The sequence below is a fragment of the Coloeus monedula genome (genome assembly GCF_965178545.1).
Source record: "Coloeus monedula genome assembly, chromosome: 7".
In the NCBI taxonomy this organism is placed as follows: Eukaryota; Metazoa; Chordata; class Aves; order Passeriformes; family Corvidae; genus Coloeus; species Coloeus monedula.
Genome location: NC_138787.1, coordinates 23,769,324 through 23,784,112, shown reverse-complemented (window position 1 = coordinate 23,784,112; position 14,789 = coordinate 23,769,324).

The window sequence follows — 14,789 nt, the reverse complement described above, 5'->3', positions numbered from 1 at the left end:
TAGGCTTCTAAGTGACTTTGTGGATGGTCATCACTGAAGAAGTCAGAGAAGAATCACAATAGCCAGAAATAACAAAAAAAAAAGGTTGGAATTTTAAATCTCTCCTGGTTGCCTGGCTTTACAACATTGTGCAAATAACAGCAATAACCAATATTCTTCACCTTCTGCTTATACTTCTGGCCAGACAGCTTTTCCTGAATTTACCCCTCCCCACTCAGTGTTTGAGAAGCATCCCTGGTTGCCTGAGACAAAAGCTATGGGATAGGTACGGTGTTCTCCTCCTCTCTTTCTCATAGGTCAGAACATGACATTTTAAGCTGCAGCATATTGCTGCAAAGACATTTCTGTTTTGTTTAGTTCAGAACAATTCAAAACTCATGATCTGAAATCTGAATGTGTTGAGAGGAGAGAAACTCAAATAAAAATAGGCATGCTGATAAAATAGATATATAATGTTTCACTAAAAAGGCTTTCTTCCTGTTGTAAAGTGAAGATAACCACGGTTTTATGGGCAGCTGGTAGCCCATATGCCAGAACTACCAGACTTGAGTAAAGGAATTTGGACTAATCTAGTAAGTGTGCTATGGGAGAAAGGGGGGGAGATCCTGTAGCATTTTATTATACCAAGTGAAATGCCAAGCAATGTAGGTATTTTGGCCTGACCTGAACACATCATTGGGAAAAAAGGGACCCTGACCATATGAAGCTTGATTTTCACCAAACCATGTATGGTTTTTTCTCTTCACTCCTGTTGTCAGACACAGATTATTTTCTTTATTGTATCTTACAGGACTTCAGTTCTTTTTGCTCTTTCTGGATTTTGGGCCTTTTTTTGTTGTTTGTTTGTTTGTGGTTCGGGGATTCATTTTATGTATTCAAGATGTTAGCTTCTTTGTCCCATTTGAAGTATAGAAGCAAAGGTACTTAAAGACATGCCATTTGTGAAGAAACAGGCTAGCTTCTTACAAAATCCAGTGTTTATAATAGAAACTTTCTGTACTAATGATTACCTTTGTGCAAATATGTTTGGATTAAAGGTTTTCTTGCTATCACACCTCCTCCTGCAGAAATTCCTTTCAGCATATACCCACAAACCTGACTTCCCACTCCACCCTGTATTATAATGTGCATAGAAAGGTATTTGCAAATAACAAAGAAGTTCTCTATGTGCCAACATAAAAAATGATAAGACAAATTGATGTACTGAAGAGAAATTATAAATTGATATGTAGAATTCTCTCTACAGAATAAATAATATTTAATAGTTGAAACTGAGGCTTGATGAGTGTAAAGGAAAGGTTTTCAAAAGCAGCTTAGTCAGTCACCAAGAGAGTGCACATAACAGGCAAATTTATCACACAATAAATTTACACCTTCATCAGATATCTTGTGAAGTCAATCATTCTCACTTGGACACTGATTTACAGTGCTTTGTTGATGGAGTCTTTTGAGTAGTCTTCACTGGTGCCGGGAAAAAAGACCTGAGCAAATCACAAAGCCTGATTTGCTGATCTGCCTGAAGGTTTCCCTGCTAGTACCAGAAGTACGGGTCAGATGATAGAAATGATGGAGGAACTTGGTAAAAATTACCTATTTTTGAGCAGGTCAGAAAGTCAATGGCAAATAGTGAACACAATGTTCAGAATGTTTTCATTTCCTTGTGAATAAATCACAGAGCTTCCTTTCAAAGTGTGCCCAGGTAAAGAAGTTATCATCATTGATACTGGTACACTAGGTATAAGCAAAGAGAGCAGTAGGAAGCATCAAGACAGAGTATGGTACAAAACAGGGATTATACCCACTTGCTGCTGTATATTAAGTTAAAGAGTAGAAAATTAAAAAAGAAACCAGAAGAAGTGAAGAGGAATAGAGAACTTCTGTGTTAGTTGTGAGGAAGTGGAATCTATGCACATTTCATACACTAGAAATGTTTAGTATATATTTATACTGGAAACCATAAAGCCATCAAGTCTGTGTTTGATCTGCAAGCAAACAAAAATCTAATTAGAGTAAGGTAATTCTTGGTTATCCTAATTGGAAGAAACATGTTAATGAGGCAGCTAGAAACTATCATGGAAACAAATGGCACTAGATTGTACACATCTGACAAACAGTGATGCTCCAAGCCAAGGTTCCTCTTTGAGTGGCTGCAAATTTTAAAAAGGGCAAAGAAAAGGGCCAGCAAAGCGAGAGACAGTCATGTGCTAGACCTTAGAAGGGAGTCAAAACAGCTGCCTTGGGGGGCAGGAGTAACTGGGAAGTCAGACAGAGAAACTGTGAGCAAACTGTTGTTGTTTATTCATAAAGTATGCACTGAAAAAGACTTTGTATTACCTGACCAGAAAACAAAACAAAGAACCCCAGAACATTCTGAACCATTAATTAACTTCTTCATGTAACAACCAATCATACAAGGTCTCAAATGGCTGGCAGCTTGGGTCAGGGAGCAATAGTAAATCCTTTTGGTAAGAACTACCTGGTTTTGAGACATTCAAAATACCAGTTCAAAGATTTTAAAAGAAAATTTTGATTTAAGATGTTATCAAGTTCATAATGTGAAACTCAGCATAAGCTCCTGAGCAAGCCCAAGGCTGTCGTAGCTCTAATGAAAAATCACACAGATTGTTGCCAAAAGGAAGGAAAGATAAACTGAGGTTGCAGGTACTGCTCTATCCATCTGTGGCTGCTGAAAAAGAGGAATGCAGAAAAGGAGACAAAGTAGGCCAGGGTCAGTCATCTCTTAAGCAGAAGGTAAAACGTAACCCATTTAAAACCAAAATAGAACCTACTCTCTCTCCTTGCTAGCTCTGCTTTGTTAATATTAGGCCAAATTCCAAAATGAAATCAGCTTTCTTCTGGACCAGGAAAGTGATTTACTGAACAATGTCAGGAGTTGAATCCATACTTCCAAGGGCAAGTTATATCCAAACTGATGCCCACCTAATAGTATTTAGTTTGTAGTCCTTGGCCATCAATATTCTGCAGAAAAGACTCAGTGTGGAAGCCAGCTGTTATGTGGAAATATTTTCAAAGGAATTCTTGCAGGAAGAAGTATGACAGGGAGAAAATCAAGAGCCCAAACCTATTTATGAAAATGCAATAACAAAGACTTATGAAAATTTATTGTCTAGATCACACCATCCTATCTTTTTAGAAATTACGTGCTTGTAAATACCTCGTTCCTATATTTGGGTAGGAATATGGGTCCGTAGTTCACCAGATTCTCCTCCTTGCCTTTTCAAAAGATGGGCATAATATTTGTCTTTTTGCTAGTGAGCAGGAAATTTTCCTAATAATCACGACTTTTCAAAAGATTTTTTAGAGACACTTTACACTGAGGGAACCAACCAACTCCCTTAGCAGCACCAGATAAATCCTACGGACTTAACACATGCCCAGTTTCTCAAGCTGATTCTGATTCAGTTGTCTATTGTGGACAGTAACTTTCTCCCATGAACTTTGCTGCTGGGAACAGAGGCCTGTGAGGCCTGAGAGCAGACCTTGCCAATGACAACAGAAACAAAGACATCACTGGTGTCAGCCTTCATCCTCAGGACTAGATTGCCTGCCCTGTTCATCAAGGGGAACCATTTTCCAAGGTCTTCCATCTGCTGCCAGTGTACCCACACAAGTTTGTTCAGCTTTTTTTTTTGCTGCCCACATTCCTTTCAGTTTCAGCTCTAGCTCTAGCTCTGATCTTCCTAATTCCATCCTGGCATGCCCAAGCAATGCTTCCATATCCCTTCCTGGTAGCCTGTCCATGCTCATGCCTACATGACTGTCTTTTTGTGCTTGAGTTGTCAAGAGGAAATTATGAGAATGTGAATGGTAATTATGTGACATTATGAATGACCAAGAGACAATCCAAGTTACAAGACTGTATTGATGCAAAATCCAATTAATCTGAGAATACCTTCCACAGATAAAACTTAGAGTACTCTGTATTATTCCTTACATTTTAATAACTCTGGGTTTCATCTGGAAGTTCACCACTGTCTCAACAGCCTAACACAGAATCTTGAAATCCTTTATATAAGACAATTATTGGGAAAACTACAAGCCTGAAATTTTGTGAGCAATCAAGAAGCACCATCTGTAATATTATGTTAAAAGCATATTATAAGAAAAAACTGTTGAGGTAGTATGTCTATTGTTTTGATATTCAAAAACATATGATGAACCCAAATGCCAAACTAGGTATTTAATTAACCATGCTGGTTTATGATACATATGCAAAAAAAAAAGAAAATTAAGGTCATAACAGGACAGCATTTTTAATAATTTCCAAAACCACCTTTTCAATTCAACAGCATTTCAAATCTTTTAGTGCTTTTGTATTTTCCAGCAGCCTATTTATATTCTTTGTATTATTCATGTAGCCATAAGCCATAAGACATGCTTACTAGCAATGGACGCATGCTCATCTTCAAAGATTAGCAAGAAAAAAGTTAAAAATAATATGGAAATGGGACCTGAATCACAGAGGAAAAATCCAAGAAGAACTGGATAAGCTTAAGGTAAATTCCATTTTTCTAAATTAATTCCACCTCCCCCACCCCCCCACGCCAAACTTCAAGTCAGTCCTTGTTTTCTCAGAAGCCCTTTAATCAACCTTAGCCAAGCTCTTTGTTTGGGTTATTTTTAACATTACCCTACTGCTAAACACAGTCAGATGTCAAAATGAAATAGGAGTGGAGATAAGGAAGAGAAAGAAATCTGCTAAAATAAGTGAATTTGGTAAAAAAATTAATTTGGTAATATAATAATACTATATTCATTACCCTTGCTGCCAGGCCAACATTTTTAGGGCTCTCAAACATCAAAAAAATGTAAATAGATGTTTGCTTTGAAATCAATTTATTTTGAAAACTTACAGGTTTAAACGACAAGAACAACAATTTGGTTCAACCCCCCATCTAGTATATTCTGAATGTTGAGTGGATTTAAAGGTTCAGTCTGAACATTACACTGGATGTTGTGAAGGGAATGAGATTGGAGAGTGAAAAATTTGCACTACAGGGAGAAGGCAAAGATGGCCAGAGAGGTAACAAGCACTATGCAGGCCAGAACCCAAGAAGTCCTCTCTTTACTTTCTATCACTTCTAGAATCTGCTCTTTTATTTTCCACAATCCAGTGTCCTTCGTTATTTTTATAGTCAAGAGCAAGCCAGCATCTTAGTATGTAGAATTTGTCGTCTTACAACTGCAGCCACTCTTTAGAAAGAACTTAAAGCTGACAACAATCAACGGCTCCTTCAGGTTGCTGGGTGAAAAATCAAATTTGCCACTGAGGTAGATTTGCCACATTTGCCCGTACCTATGAATCCCTTGCTACAAGAAAGTTTTCTTCATCTCATTATTTTTCTTCCTCTTTGATCACCTCTTTAAGGACAGATAAATTTCTGTTTTCCATACTACTTTTTTCCACTACTTTTCCACTTCATGTCTTTTTCTACTAAACTATTAAGGCAGAAAGAGAAGAAAATCTAGTTTCCTCATCTCAAGCACTGGGGAAGCTTCTTAATGCTGTCAGTCCATGGAGCTGGTATTTGCCATGCCAGAATACATAGGCTAGAAACATATTAATCCATTGTGACAAAGTATTTAACCAGGAGAAATTGCAGTGGCTATACCATTCAAAGGCTAGGAGGTTTCTGAGGTACAAGAAGCAGAATAGGAAGGAGCAGCTGAGTTAGAGAGAGTTGGTGGGGTTTGGGCAAAAGCAGAGCAAAAACTGAGAAACTCTTATAAGACATGCAGAAGCAGAAGAGGATGAAGACAGGAAGATCTAGAAGGAATGGAAGTGATTCTAAGGGAAAAAGAACAAACAGAAATATCAGTGTATGCTGAAAGAAAGGAAGCTTTACCTAGCATAACCCAGCTTTGTTGGCAAAAAATTCCCAATATGGAGTACCCTTCCTAAGATGCTTTGCATATTAATTGGTCACCGAAGGATGAGGAGTGAAAGCTGTATTTGTAATGTAATAAAGTACTACTATTATAGATGAAATAACTGCTGTCTGACATCTCTCCATAATTAACCTTTTTCATTATACTGTATATCCATATTAACCTCTCATCAACTGCTGTTTTTTCCTATAGTGAGATATTATCATCTCATTTCTTTTAATATAAAAGTGGCCAAGAGATTCATTACCACTGTTTATTATCATTATTCCTAATGATATGATGAGGTATTACCCATGGCATTTTACTGCATGTCTGCTCAAGTAGATTGGGATTTGCGGCAAGGTCCTGTTTAGACACTGAACCCAACAGTCATGTTTAATAAGTCTTATGTTCTGTCAGAAAAAGCAGCTTATTACTAATGAGATGTATTATGTTATTTAATACCCAAATAAAACTCTATTTCTCAAGTATACATGCCTGGGGCACAAATCTGACAAACACTTAGGGAAGCAAAATGCTGTCCAAAGAGACAGTGATTAATAAAGACCAGTTGGGGGGGGTGTTGTTTCCATGTACTAAAATACTGGCTTTGATATACTTGTTTTTTGGAGTGAATCCAGTATGAGAAAACAGTGTAAGCATGCTAGGGAGAGCTTCAGGGAATCGAGGAATATTCACTGAGTCTCTGCCTACTGAAATGCTGACATCTTATATGGCTATGTTGCTGGAAACAAGAAGAAAGCTTTGAGTATTTACTAAAGTGGTGCCTGGGTTTCTTCAGTTTCTTTGGCTGGGGTTGAAGCATAAATAAGGATTATGTTGAACTAGCATTACATTTTGCATTTCATTTGTGTAACATTTTAGCCTGGCTCCACACTATGGATATGGCCTTTACTCAAAGAGAATTTGTACCATTCAATTAACACCAATTTTCACAAGCTACACTATGGAACAAAAACCATAATTGTTTTCATTCTCTGCTAGGATACTAGTGGTAAAACCTAAAACCTGGGATGTCTGTACAATGATCTTACCCAACTTTCTCACACCTTGGAACAGTCACATCTACAGAACTGATTACCTTTTGTGGTTTTGTGACAATCAACTCATTTTCCCTTGCTTTCTTCCACAAAAGTAGAAGTTCCTGCATAGTAGAAGTTCCTAATTGATTCAGAGATCCCAACAGCAGCTAGGAATGGATGCCTAGGGAAGTGAGTTCTATGCACAGGAGATTCTCTAAGTAGTTTACTTCACCCTTCCTACTTCTGCTCCATATTATTTAAAGCTCACCTAAACACACCGGTCAGCTTTCCAGAAAACATAGGAAAGCCCCCACCACAGTGAAGTCAGAATACAGCAGAAATATTTTGGGAGCAATACCCAGTTGGTGTAATTACTGACAATAGTTATTTTCAGATTACTTCCATGTAAAAGGAAAAATTCCTACAGAAATTAAAAGAAAGAAAAAACCTGCTATATTCTATAGCAGTTATCAAAAAATTAACAAAGAGAGAAAAATGCTATAGTCTACTTTAAAATTATATGTATATGCATAATTCTCATTTATTTAATTCCTTTACAGCAAATTCCACTTAAAATTGTACATGAAGGTTTGTAACTTTGTGGTTTTTTGCCGTTTCCTAATTGTTTACAAACTATTCAAATATGTATAGTTATATGTTTAGTTACTCTGAACACAGATGTAGTTTAGGTTTCTCCTTGAGACTGTGCTTTTTTTAATCAAAGAATGCTGAATTTTAACATTTGTTTACCTTATTATTTATAATCAATATGATGGCATTGACTGATTTAAATATTTTTATAGATATGACAATAATTTTTAAAATAATTAAATCATATATTCATTTTTAAATGGCTAGCTTTTCTCTTGACACAATGGAAAAGAAACACAGTAATTAGATCTTTTCAACACAATCGCTGTAGTCAAACATTTGGGCTATGGGGTAATACACAATACACTGTCTATAAGTGGCTTCATAGTGGAAAAGAGGTTCAATACTCAAGAAAAGGAATAAAATTATTCTTGATCCTGTCTGGTATTGCCAAAAACTATGAAGAAACTGACCTTTGGACTTGGAAAAGCAGAATGGGCATTGCATAAACTCTGGGGAAAGAGTAAGGAAGAGGTTGTACCTATTTTGCTGCTTTTCATTGTTCCCAAATGAATGAATATTAATTGAGAAGTGCTGTTACATATTTTATGACACTCTGAGTACATGTCCTGAAATCCCATGAGGCCTTGTTTTAATACAAATTAATCCTAAACTACACTTAATTAGCATTGCTGTGGTTGATTTTGCTTTTTCTGCTGCAAGGAAGAATACAATATCTTAGACTTTTGCTTTTTCAAATGTTAAAATATATGATGGAGGTGAAGAAGTGATTTCGGAGCTGAATGACTTCCTGGCAGGAGAGAATCTGACAGGATGGCATTTTACTAATTAAGAAGAGTGCTGGACTAACCAGATGGGAAAAATACATACTGAAACTTTTTTTCTTTCGTTAGTTCTTTTTTTTTTTTCCCACAATACAATGTAGAAATAATCAAGGACAATGAAGGGCATGCAAAGAAGAACTGGTAAGTAAGGAAATCTGCTAGCATAAAATAAACCTACAGAAATCAGATAGTAACCAAATAATCCTGTTTTAATCAGATCAAAAATTAAGCAGGAATCAGAAGCCACTGATGCGAACAAGACATTTCTATGCTTCAGACCCATCTCTAATAAAAATGCACGGTGTTATTTCTGGCAAGTCAGTCAGGACTACATCTACACAGACATTTTAGGTCCTAAATCTAGTATTTAGATATAATCATGATCCTTAAAAAAAAATACATCAAGGGATTTAAGAGATTTTCCATCTCCTTTAGAGAAAGAGGAGATAACACAATCCACCCTAATGCTAGGGACAAAGTAAGAAATACACTTCAAAAAATCCCAACATGCTAAATAAGATGGTTTTTCTAGGTAAATTAAGCTCAATAAAGTTACTGAGGAATGTAAAAGAATGTAAAAAAAATGGCAGAATTGGAAAAGTGAAAATGGGATAAATAGCAATGCAGAAAAAATATCTATTCCTGTAAGGTATTTGTAGCAAGACAAAGACAAAGGAAAGGGAGACCTGCTACTCAGTGGAGAAAAAGTATGATTAGACATGATGTCAAAAATGTTGATACCTTTTTTACTTTTCTTCACTAGGAGGGTCAGCCTCAATCAGCTGGCTAAAATGATTAGTCTCAGAGACAAGGAGAGAGAATACAGGACAGGACCATAACTTAAACAAAATATTTTCAAACCAGCTGAGCTCAAACAATTCCTTTCAGGATACTTAGAGAACAGAATAAAGACATTTTGGAGTCATTAGCAACAATCTTTGAGAACTTGTGGAGTATAGATGAGCTTCTAAAAGAATGAAAAAGGACAGATGTCATGTTTATCTTTAAGAGCAGAGAACAGAAGAAATCAGGAAATTACATATTGTTCTGTCTTTCTTCCTGAGAAAAACACTGGAGAAAATAATTGAATGAGTTTGCTTAAAAGCTTAAGTTTTTGTCCCGTTTTAAGGACATAAAACAGGAAGCATGTATTTGTTGAAAACTATGGTAGAAAGTCAGCTGGATCATGTTGTCCAGTTTGTTCATTGTACCTTGTGGAAAATGTGGTTCAACTGAAGAATAATTAGAGATTTAGAAAAAAAAATCTGTAAGAAAGAACAGAAGGTCCCTTGGGAGGCTGTGAAATCTTTATCACCAATATAGATCTTCAAAACAGGCAAACATATGTTAGAAATGGTTTAGGTAAAGCTGATGCTGCCTTTGGCAAGGATGGTATCTTCAGAGGGCTGTTCTAGGCACCAGTGAAGTAGAAAATCAGTCAGTAAAACTGATTGTCAAAAGCAGAAAAGTGGGAATGACCTACTGCCAACTGTGCCAAAAAACATGCAAACATTGTTAAAAGGAGACTGGAACCCAAAGATTGTTGTAGCCACGAGACTAGTGAAAATAGTCTCTGTGATCTGTCCCAATCAGTCCATGCAAAATCTGATTTTCATCTCCAAGAGATGTGATTAGAAAGGATTCAGAACTACAGAGTATTACCCAGAGACAAGCAGCTATACTTAAAACATTGCTTTTCAGCAAGCTCCACATTCTGTGTAGCAAAATTATGTACTAGAGGCTGTAGCAGCCTCCATGAAGCCACTGGTACCATAACCCCAAATTCCTTTTCTGATTCTTGTCTTTAGCTACTCTATCATCTACCAACAAAGTAGGAAGGGTTAGGTTGGAAGATACAAGTGTGTCAGGAGTGGGACTGATAGAACAATACTTTACCTGTCCATTGCCTCTGAAGAATTTGGAGAACAAACTTGAGAACAATCCTTTAAGTTCCAGGCCATAGTGTAGGTCAAATCTTTTAAAAGAGAGGTTTAGAGTCAGCTGTCAGTTTGACTGTACTTCAGAGTACAGACACAAAGGTAAGGCCAAGCACCAGGGAGGGAGGGCCTCTGATACTTCATTTTCTTGCTCCCAACTAACCTGACATCTATGATTTTTTTTTCTTCCCTGGTTTTACCCCTCATATTAAGAGTTGCCTTTCTTTAATGTTCTTTTTGCCTGATATCCTTTTGCAATCTGAAATGCAGTTGCTATTCACTGCTGCAGGAAATTATTTTTCAGTTCTGTGTAGAATTCTCCCATTTGATTTAATACACAGTATACTGATTGCAGTACAATTTAAGAGCATGTGATGACACTACAGGAATGGCCAAAACCTGTTCAAATAAGAGTATGATACAAGGGCAGAAAATAATATGAGCAAAAATGCCACTTTGAACATGTCTTTCTAGACCCTTGATGTGTATCTACTGAAATAAATTGGTACTTAATAAATACAAATTAATGTATAATTGCTTTTATAAGACTGTTTTGAGTTACCCTGTTCTATTTCAGATCTCTGCTACAAGCCAAAATTCTCTTACATCTTTTGCTTCCAGAAAGCCAACAATAAGTGGATACAATGCTAGAAGAGCAGGTGTGTTTTCACTCAGAGGAAGCAGCTACAGATAGGAAAATGTCTTAGCAGCTGGTGTATCAGAAGACTGAAGCTGTGCCAGACGAAGTGAGTGTGTGCATGTGTGTGTGCACACACGTTTTGCCACTAATTATGCAAAAAGGCCCAAACCCATTGATCATGTGCTTCTCTCCCTACTTCACCGGGAATAAATCTTGAAGTGTGACAGCTCTTCCAGAAAGTCAGAGTTATTACTAGTGATGTAATTTCTGTACTAGAACTGACAACACACAATGAATAATCCATTTTTTTCTTTATGTTTTGTACATATACTCCTGTTCACTGCATGGTAAGAACAAATATCATTTGCAAGAAGCTGATCTGAACTTTTATTATCATTAACTCCTCCTAGTTTCAGAGATGATGAGGCTTTATTCAATCCAGCACAGAGCCAACACATGATGAGCTACACAGCACATGGCTTCAAGCTTTCTTTGCTTTAAGTTGGGAAAGATTTACCACAAAATTCAGCAGGCACAGCTGCTGATTTATCTTTGGTGCATGCAGATATCAAGAAATTTTAGTTAAAATTTGAGCAGCCTGACTGCTCAATGACTGTTCAGGGTCTTTTTTGGGGGAGTTTTTGTTGTTGTTTTTTTTTTTTGTTTGTTTACTCGGTTATAGAACTTCACTGCAATGGTACATTTTAAGATTTACAGAAACACTCATCTGAGCATCTTATTTTGTCTTGCCACTCTAATTAGTCAAGCTTAGACCCACCAAACTGTCATAGGAAGATTGTCAGTAAGAATCAAGAAAAAGTGCTTTGTTAAAGTCACAAAACCACTTTTTCATTTATAAAAAGATTTGGAAATTAAAACAAGGAGTTAGAACAACTATATCACAAAACAAAGATGATAGAGATGAACAATTCCAAAAATTTTTTTCACTATGCAGATAAACAGAACTATTTATTTTCAAATTCTACTATAACATACAATCAAATAATGTTGAGAGAATGTAGATCAACTCCATGTGTCAGGCAAATTATGGATATAGTTTCAGTTGCTCTATCTTTTTGTAAAAATAATTAAGGAGGACTAGTGGTTTTGTTAAAAGATTACACAGAAGAAGGTCACCTTGCTGTGTATTTACATAGACATACCTTCTGTTAAGCTTTGTGAGCAGTTAGAATGATATTATGTAGCTGATCTGTTGGTCATCATAATTTAACTAGAAATATAGTCAAATTATACACAGCATCTTTGAGAAACCAGATAAAACTGATTATCTTTAATAAACTTGCCCAAAGGTTCTATCTTTCAAATGGATGTTCTCAAATTAATAAGAAATAGTTTTGAATGGATTTTCCAAGATTATTTGGAGCAATAGTAATGTCCTCTAGACTCCTACAGAATCCTGTCATTTACAGGAGATTGTTTAATGTAGAGAAATTCCTACACATTTGTATCAGCATGAAGTCATTAACATAAGAACATATGCCACATTGGTTCAGACCCATCTTCTCTTCAGCGGTGGCTAGAAATCAATGCCCTGGGAAGAATAAGAACAGGGCAAGCATATGTAATACTTCCTCAGAGTCTTCTCCCAGCTGCCAGCTATTTTCAGGTCAGAGAACTTCCTGAGATTGATGCTGCCTGTCTCTTTAGTTTCCATCAGTGAATCTCTCAAGTATTTACTTTTTTTACAATTTTCCCATGAACATCAAAATTTTCACATCCTGAACAGTTATGACAAGAAGTTCCATAGGTGTACTAACACAGGTCCATTAATGTAATGACTTTGCATCAACACCTGTCTCCTCCTTCTCTCCAGACTCTGGAATTCTATGACACTACAGAAACAAAAGTAATACCGTGGAATCTGGTCTTGCTGCATGACATAACTCCCCTTTTTGCAGACGAGGAAAAGAAGTTGTAAGATTCCAGAAATTAAATGTTTCATTTCAAATACATCTTCCTTGACTTCTTCCACTCTTACTACAAACTGAAGCCTAAATAGAGGCTTGGGATCAAGAAACATTAAATAGTGCAAAGGCTCTGTATATCAATCATATTTTCTTAAATTAGATACTGTATATAATGTAGTTCTATGTAGATCAGCTATCAAGATTCAACAAATTTTAACAAAGAAAAAAGGGAGAAGGCCTATGCAATGTAGTTTATATCAAAATATCTCACTTTTTCACATTGACAGATCTAAGGAATTAATGATTATATGTTAAATTTCGTGAATACTTGTTTCTGTGACAAAAAGGCACTCATACTAGAACATGAATTTTTCAAGGTGTTTTCCCTACATTGTTCTACAGAACTCAGTTTCAACTATACAGTGGTTTGAGGGAAAGTGAGGAGAGACACAATTATGATAAAACTTAAACAGAGCTCAAGGGTCTGTCTAATTAAGTTTCTTTGGAGCTTAACTAAGAATCAGTGGATTGGCTATTCTTCTCAAAGAAGTATCACACTCCCTTTTACTCCCTCTACATGTAATACAGGTTGTATTCTATACAGAGGAATGGCATTTGTTTTCCAAAACTGTTGCTACTTTCTTTTGGTCTCATTATCATCACAGGCTTTTCTTCACAACATATTAAGAAGTATGTATTATATTTGGTACAACAGTTGCTCTGTATGTTAACTGTTCCCATGCATGCAGGGTTGCCTGTTCATGCACTGCTCCCTTTTCATGCAGGGTAACCTTTCTCCAGGGTAGGGAGCCTCCAGAAGACATTGACATCACTTATGGAAATAAAGAATGTTGCACTGGGTCCAAAACCACTTTGCAGGCTGCTTCTGCGAAAGTCTCTGTTTTAGAGAATGACTGACTGCACACAGTCACGCTTAAGTTCTTCAGCTGGGTATTTCTCAGTGGAAGTTCCCAGCTAATATTAGCCATAAGAAGTACAAAACCACATTTCATAATCTTGTTGATAGTCCTCCAGGCAACATAAAGATTTCCTATACTGTTACCAAAGAGATGAGAAAATCCCAACTTTTTGTTCCTACACTTTGTAAAGACAATGAGTAAATTACACTTATCAACTTCAGCATTCAGATACACAGAAAAAGTGTAAGACACTACTTATATGTTGCTTATAGTGCTCCAAATCTGTATGTCTGCATTTTGATTAAATATACTTTAGTTTCTGGAACCCAGGCTTTATTTGTTACAACCTACAGGCAAATTACATAGGCTCATCAGCGAACTACTCTTGATGCTGGGGAAAAAATTAATCAGCCTCACCTTCCTTCACACTAAGAAATGACAGCATTTGGTCTAAACTAATACACAGTTCTCATTTTCGGACCAGGAAAGGCATTTCAAGATCAAAACACACTTTTTATTTTGTTAAAGCAGCAACAGATGAAAAGAACGGCGAAACACCCCACAGTAGCAGAGACTCTTTCAGCACCCAGCACACTTCTTTGGGACCACAGCCTCGGAGTTCTGGAAAAGGTTTAACATCTGACGTGAGCCACCTAGTGACTGAATGAATGGCTACATTAACAACTTGCAAGAAACATTTTAACATCTTTCTAGTAGAAGCCAGTTTGCACTTCTAAGCTTATATAATTACAAAGGAATCAGATTAAACCTTTGATGAACTACGGTCTTTTGCCAGCTGCTCCAGCACAAGCCTCCCCAGCAGTGAGATCCTCCCAAGACCTCAGCTCAGTGTAACCGACGAGCACAGTGTTAACTAATCAGCACAGACTAAGAAAAAATCCTGTTAAAATACCATTTTGGAAGTAATGTCAAACAGCAAACTGCATACAGATGATGTAAGTATTTAAATAGGCTGCTTGACCCACGGAGCGCAAA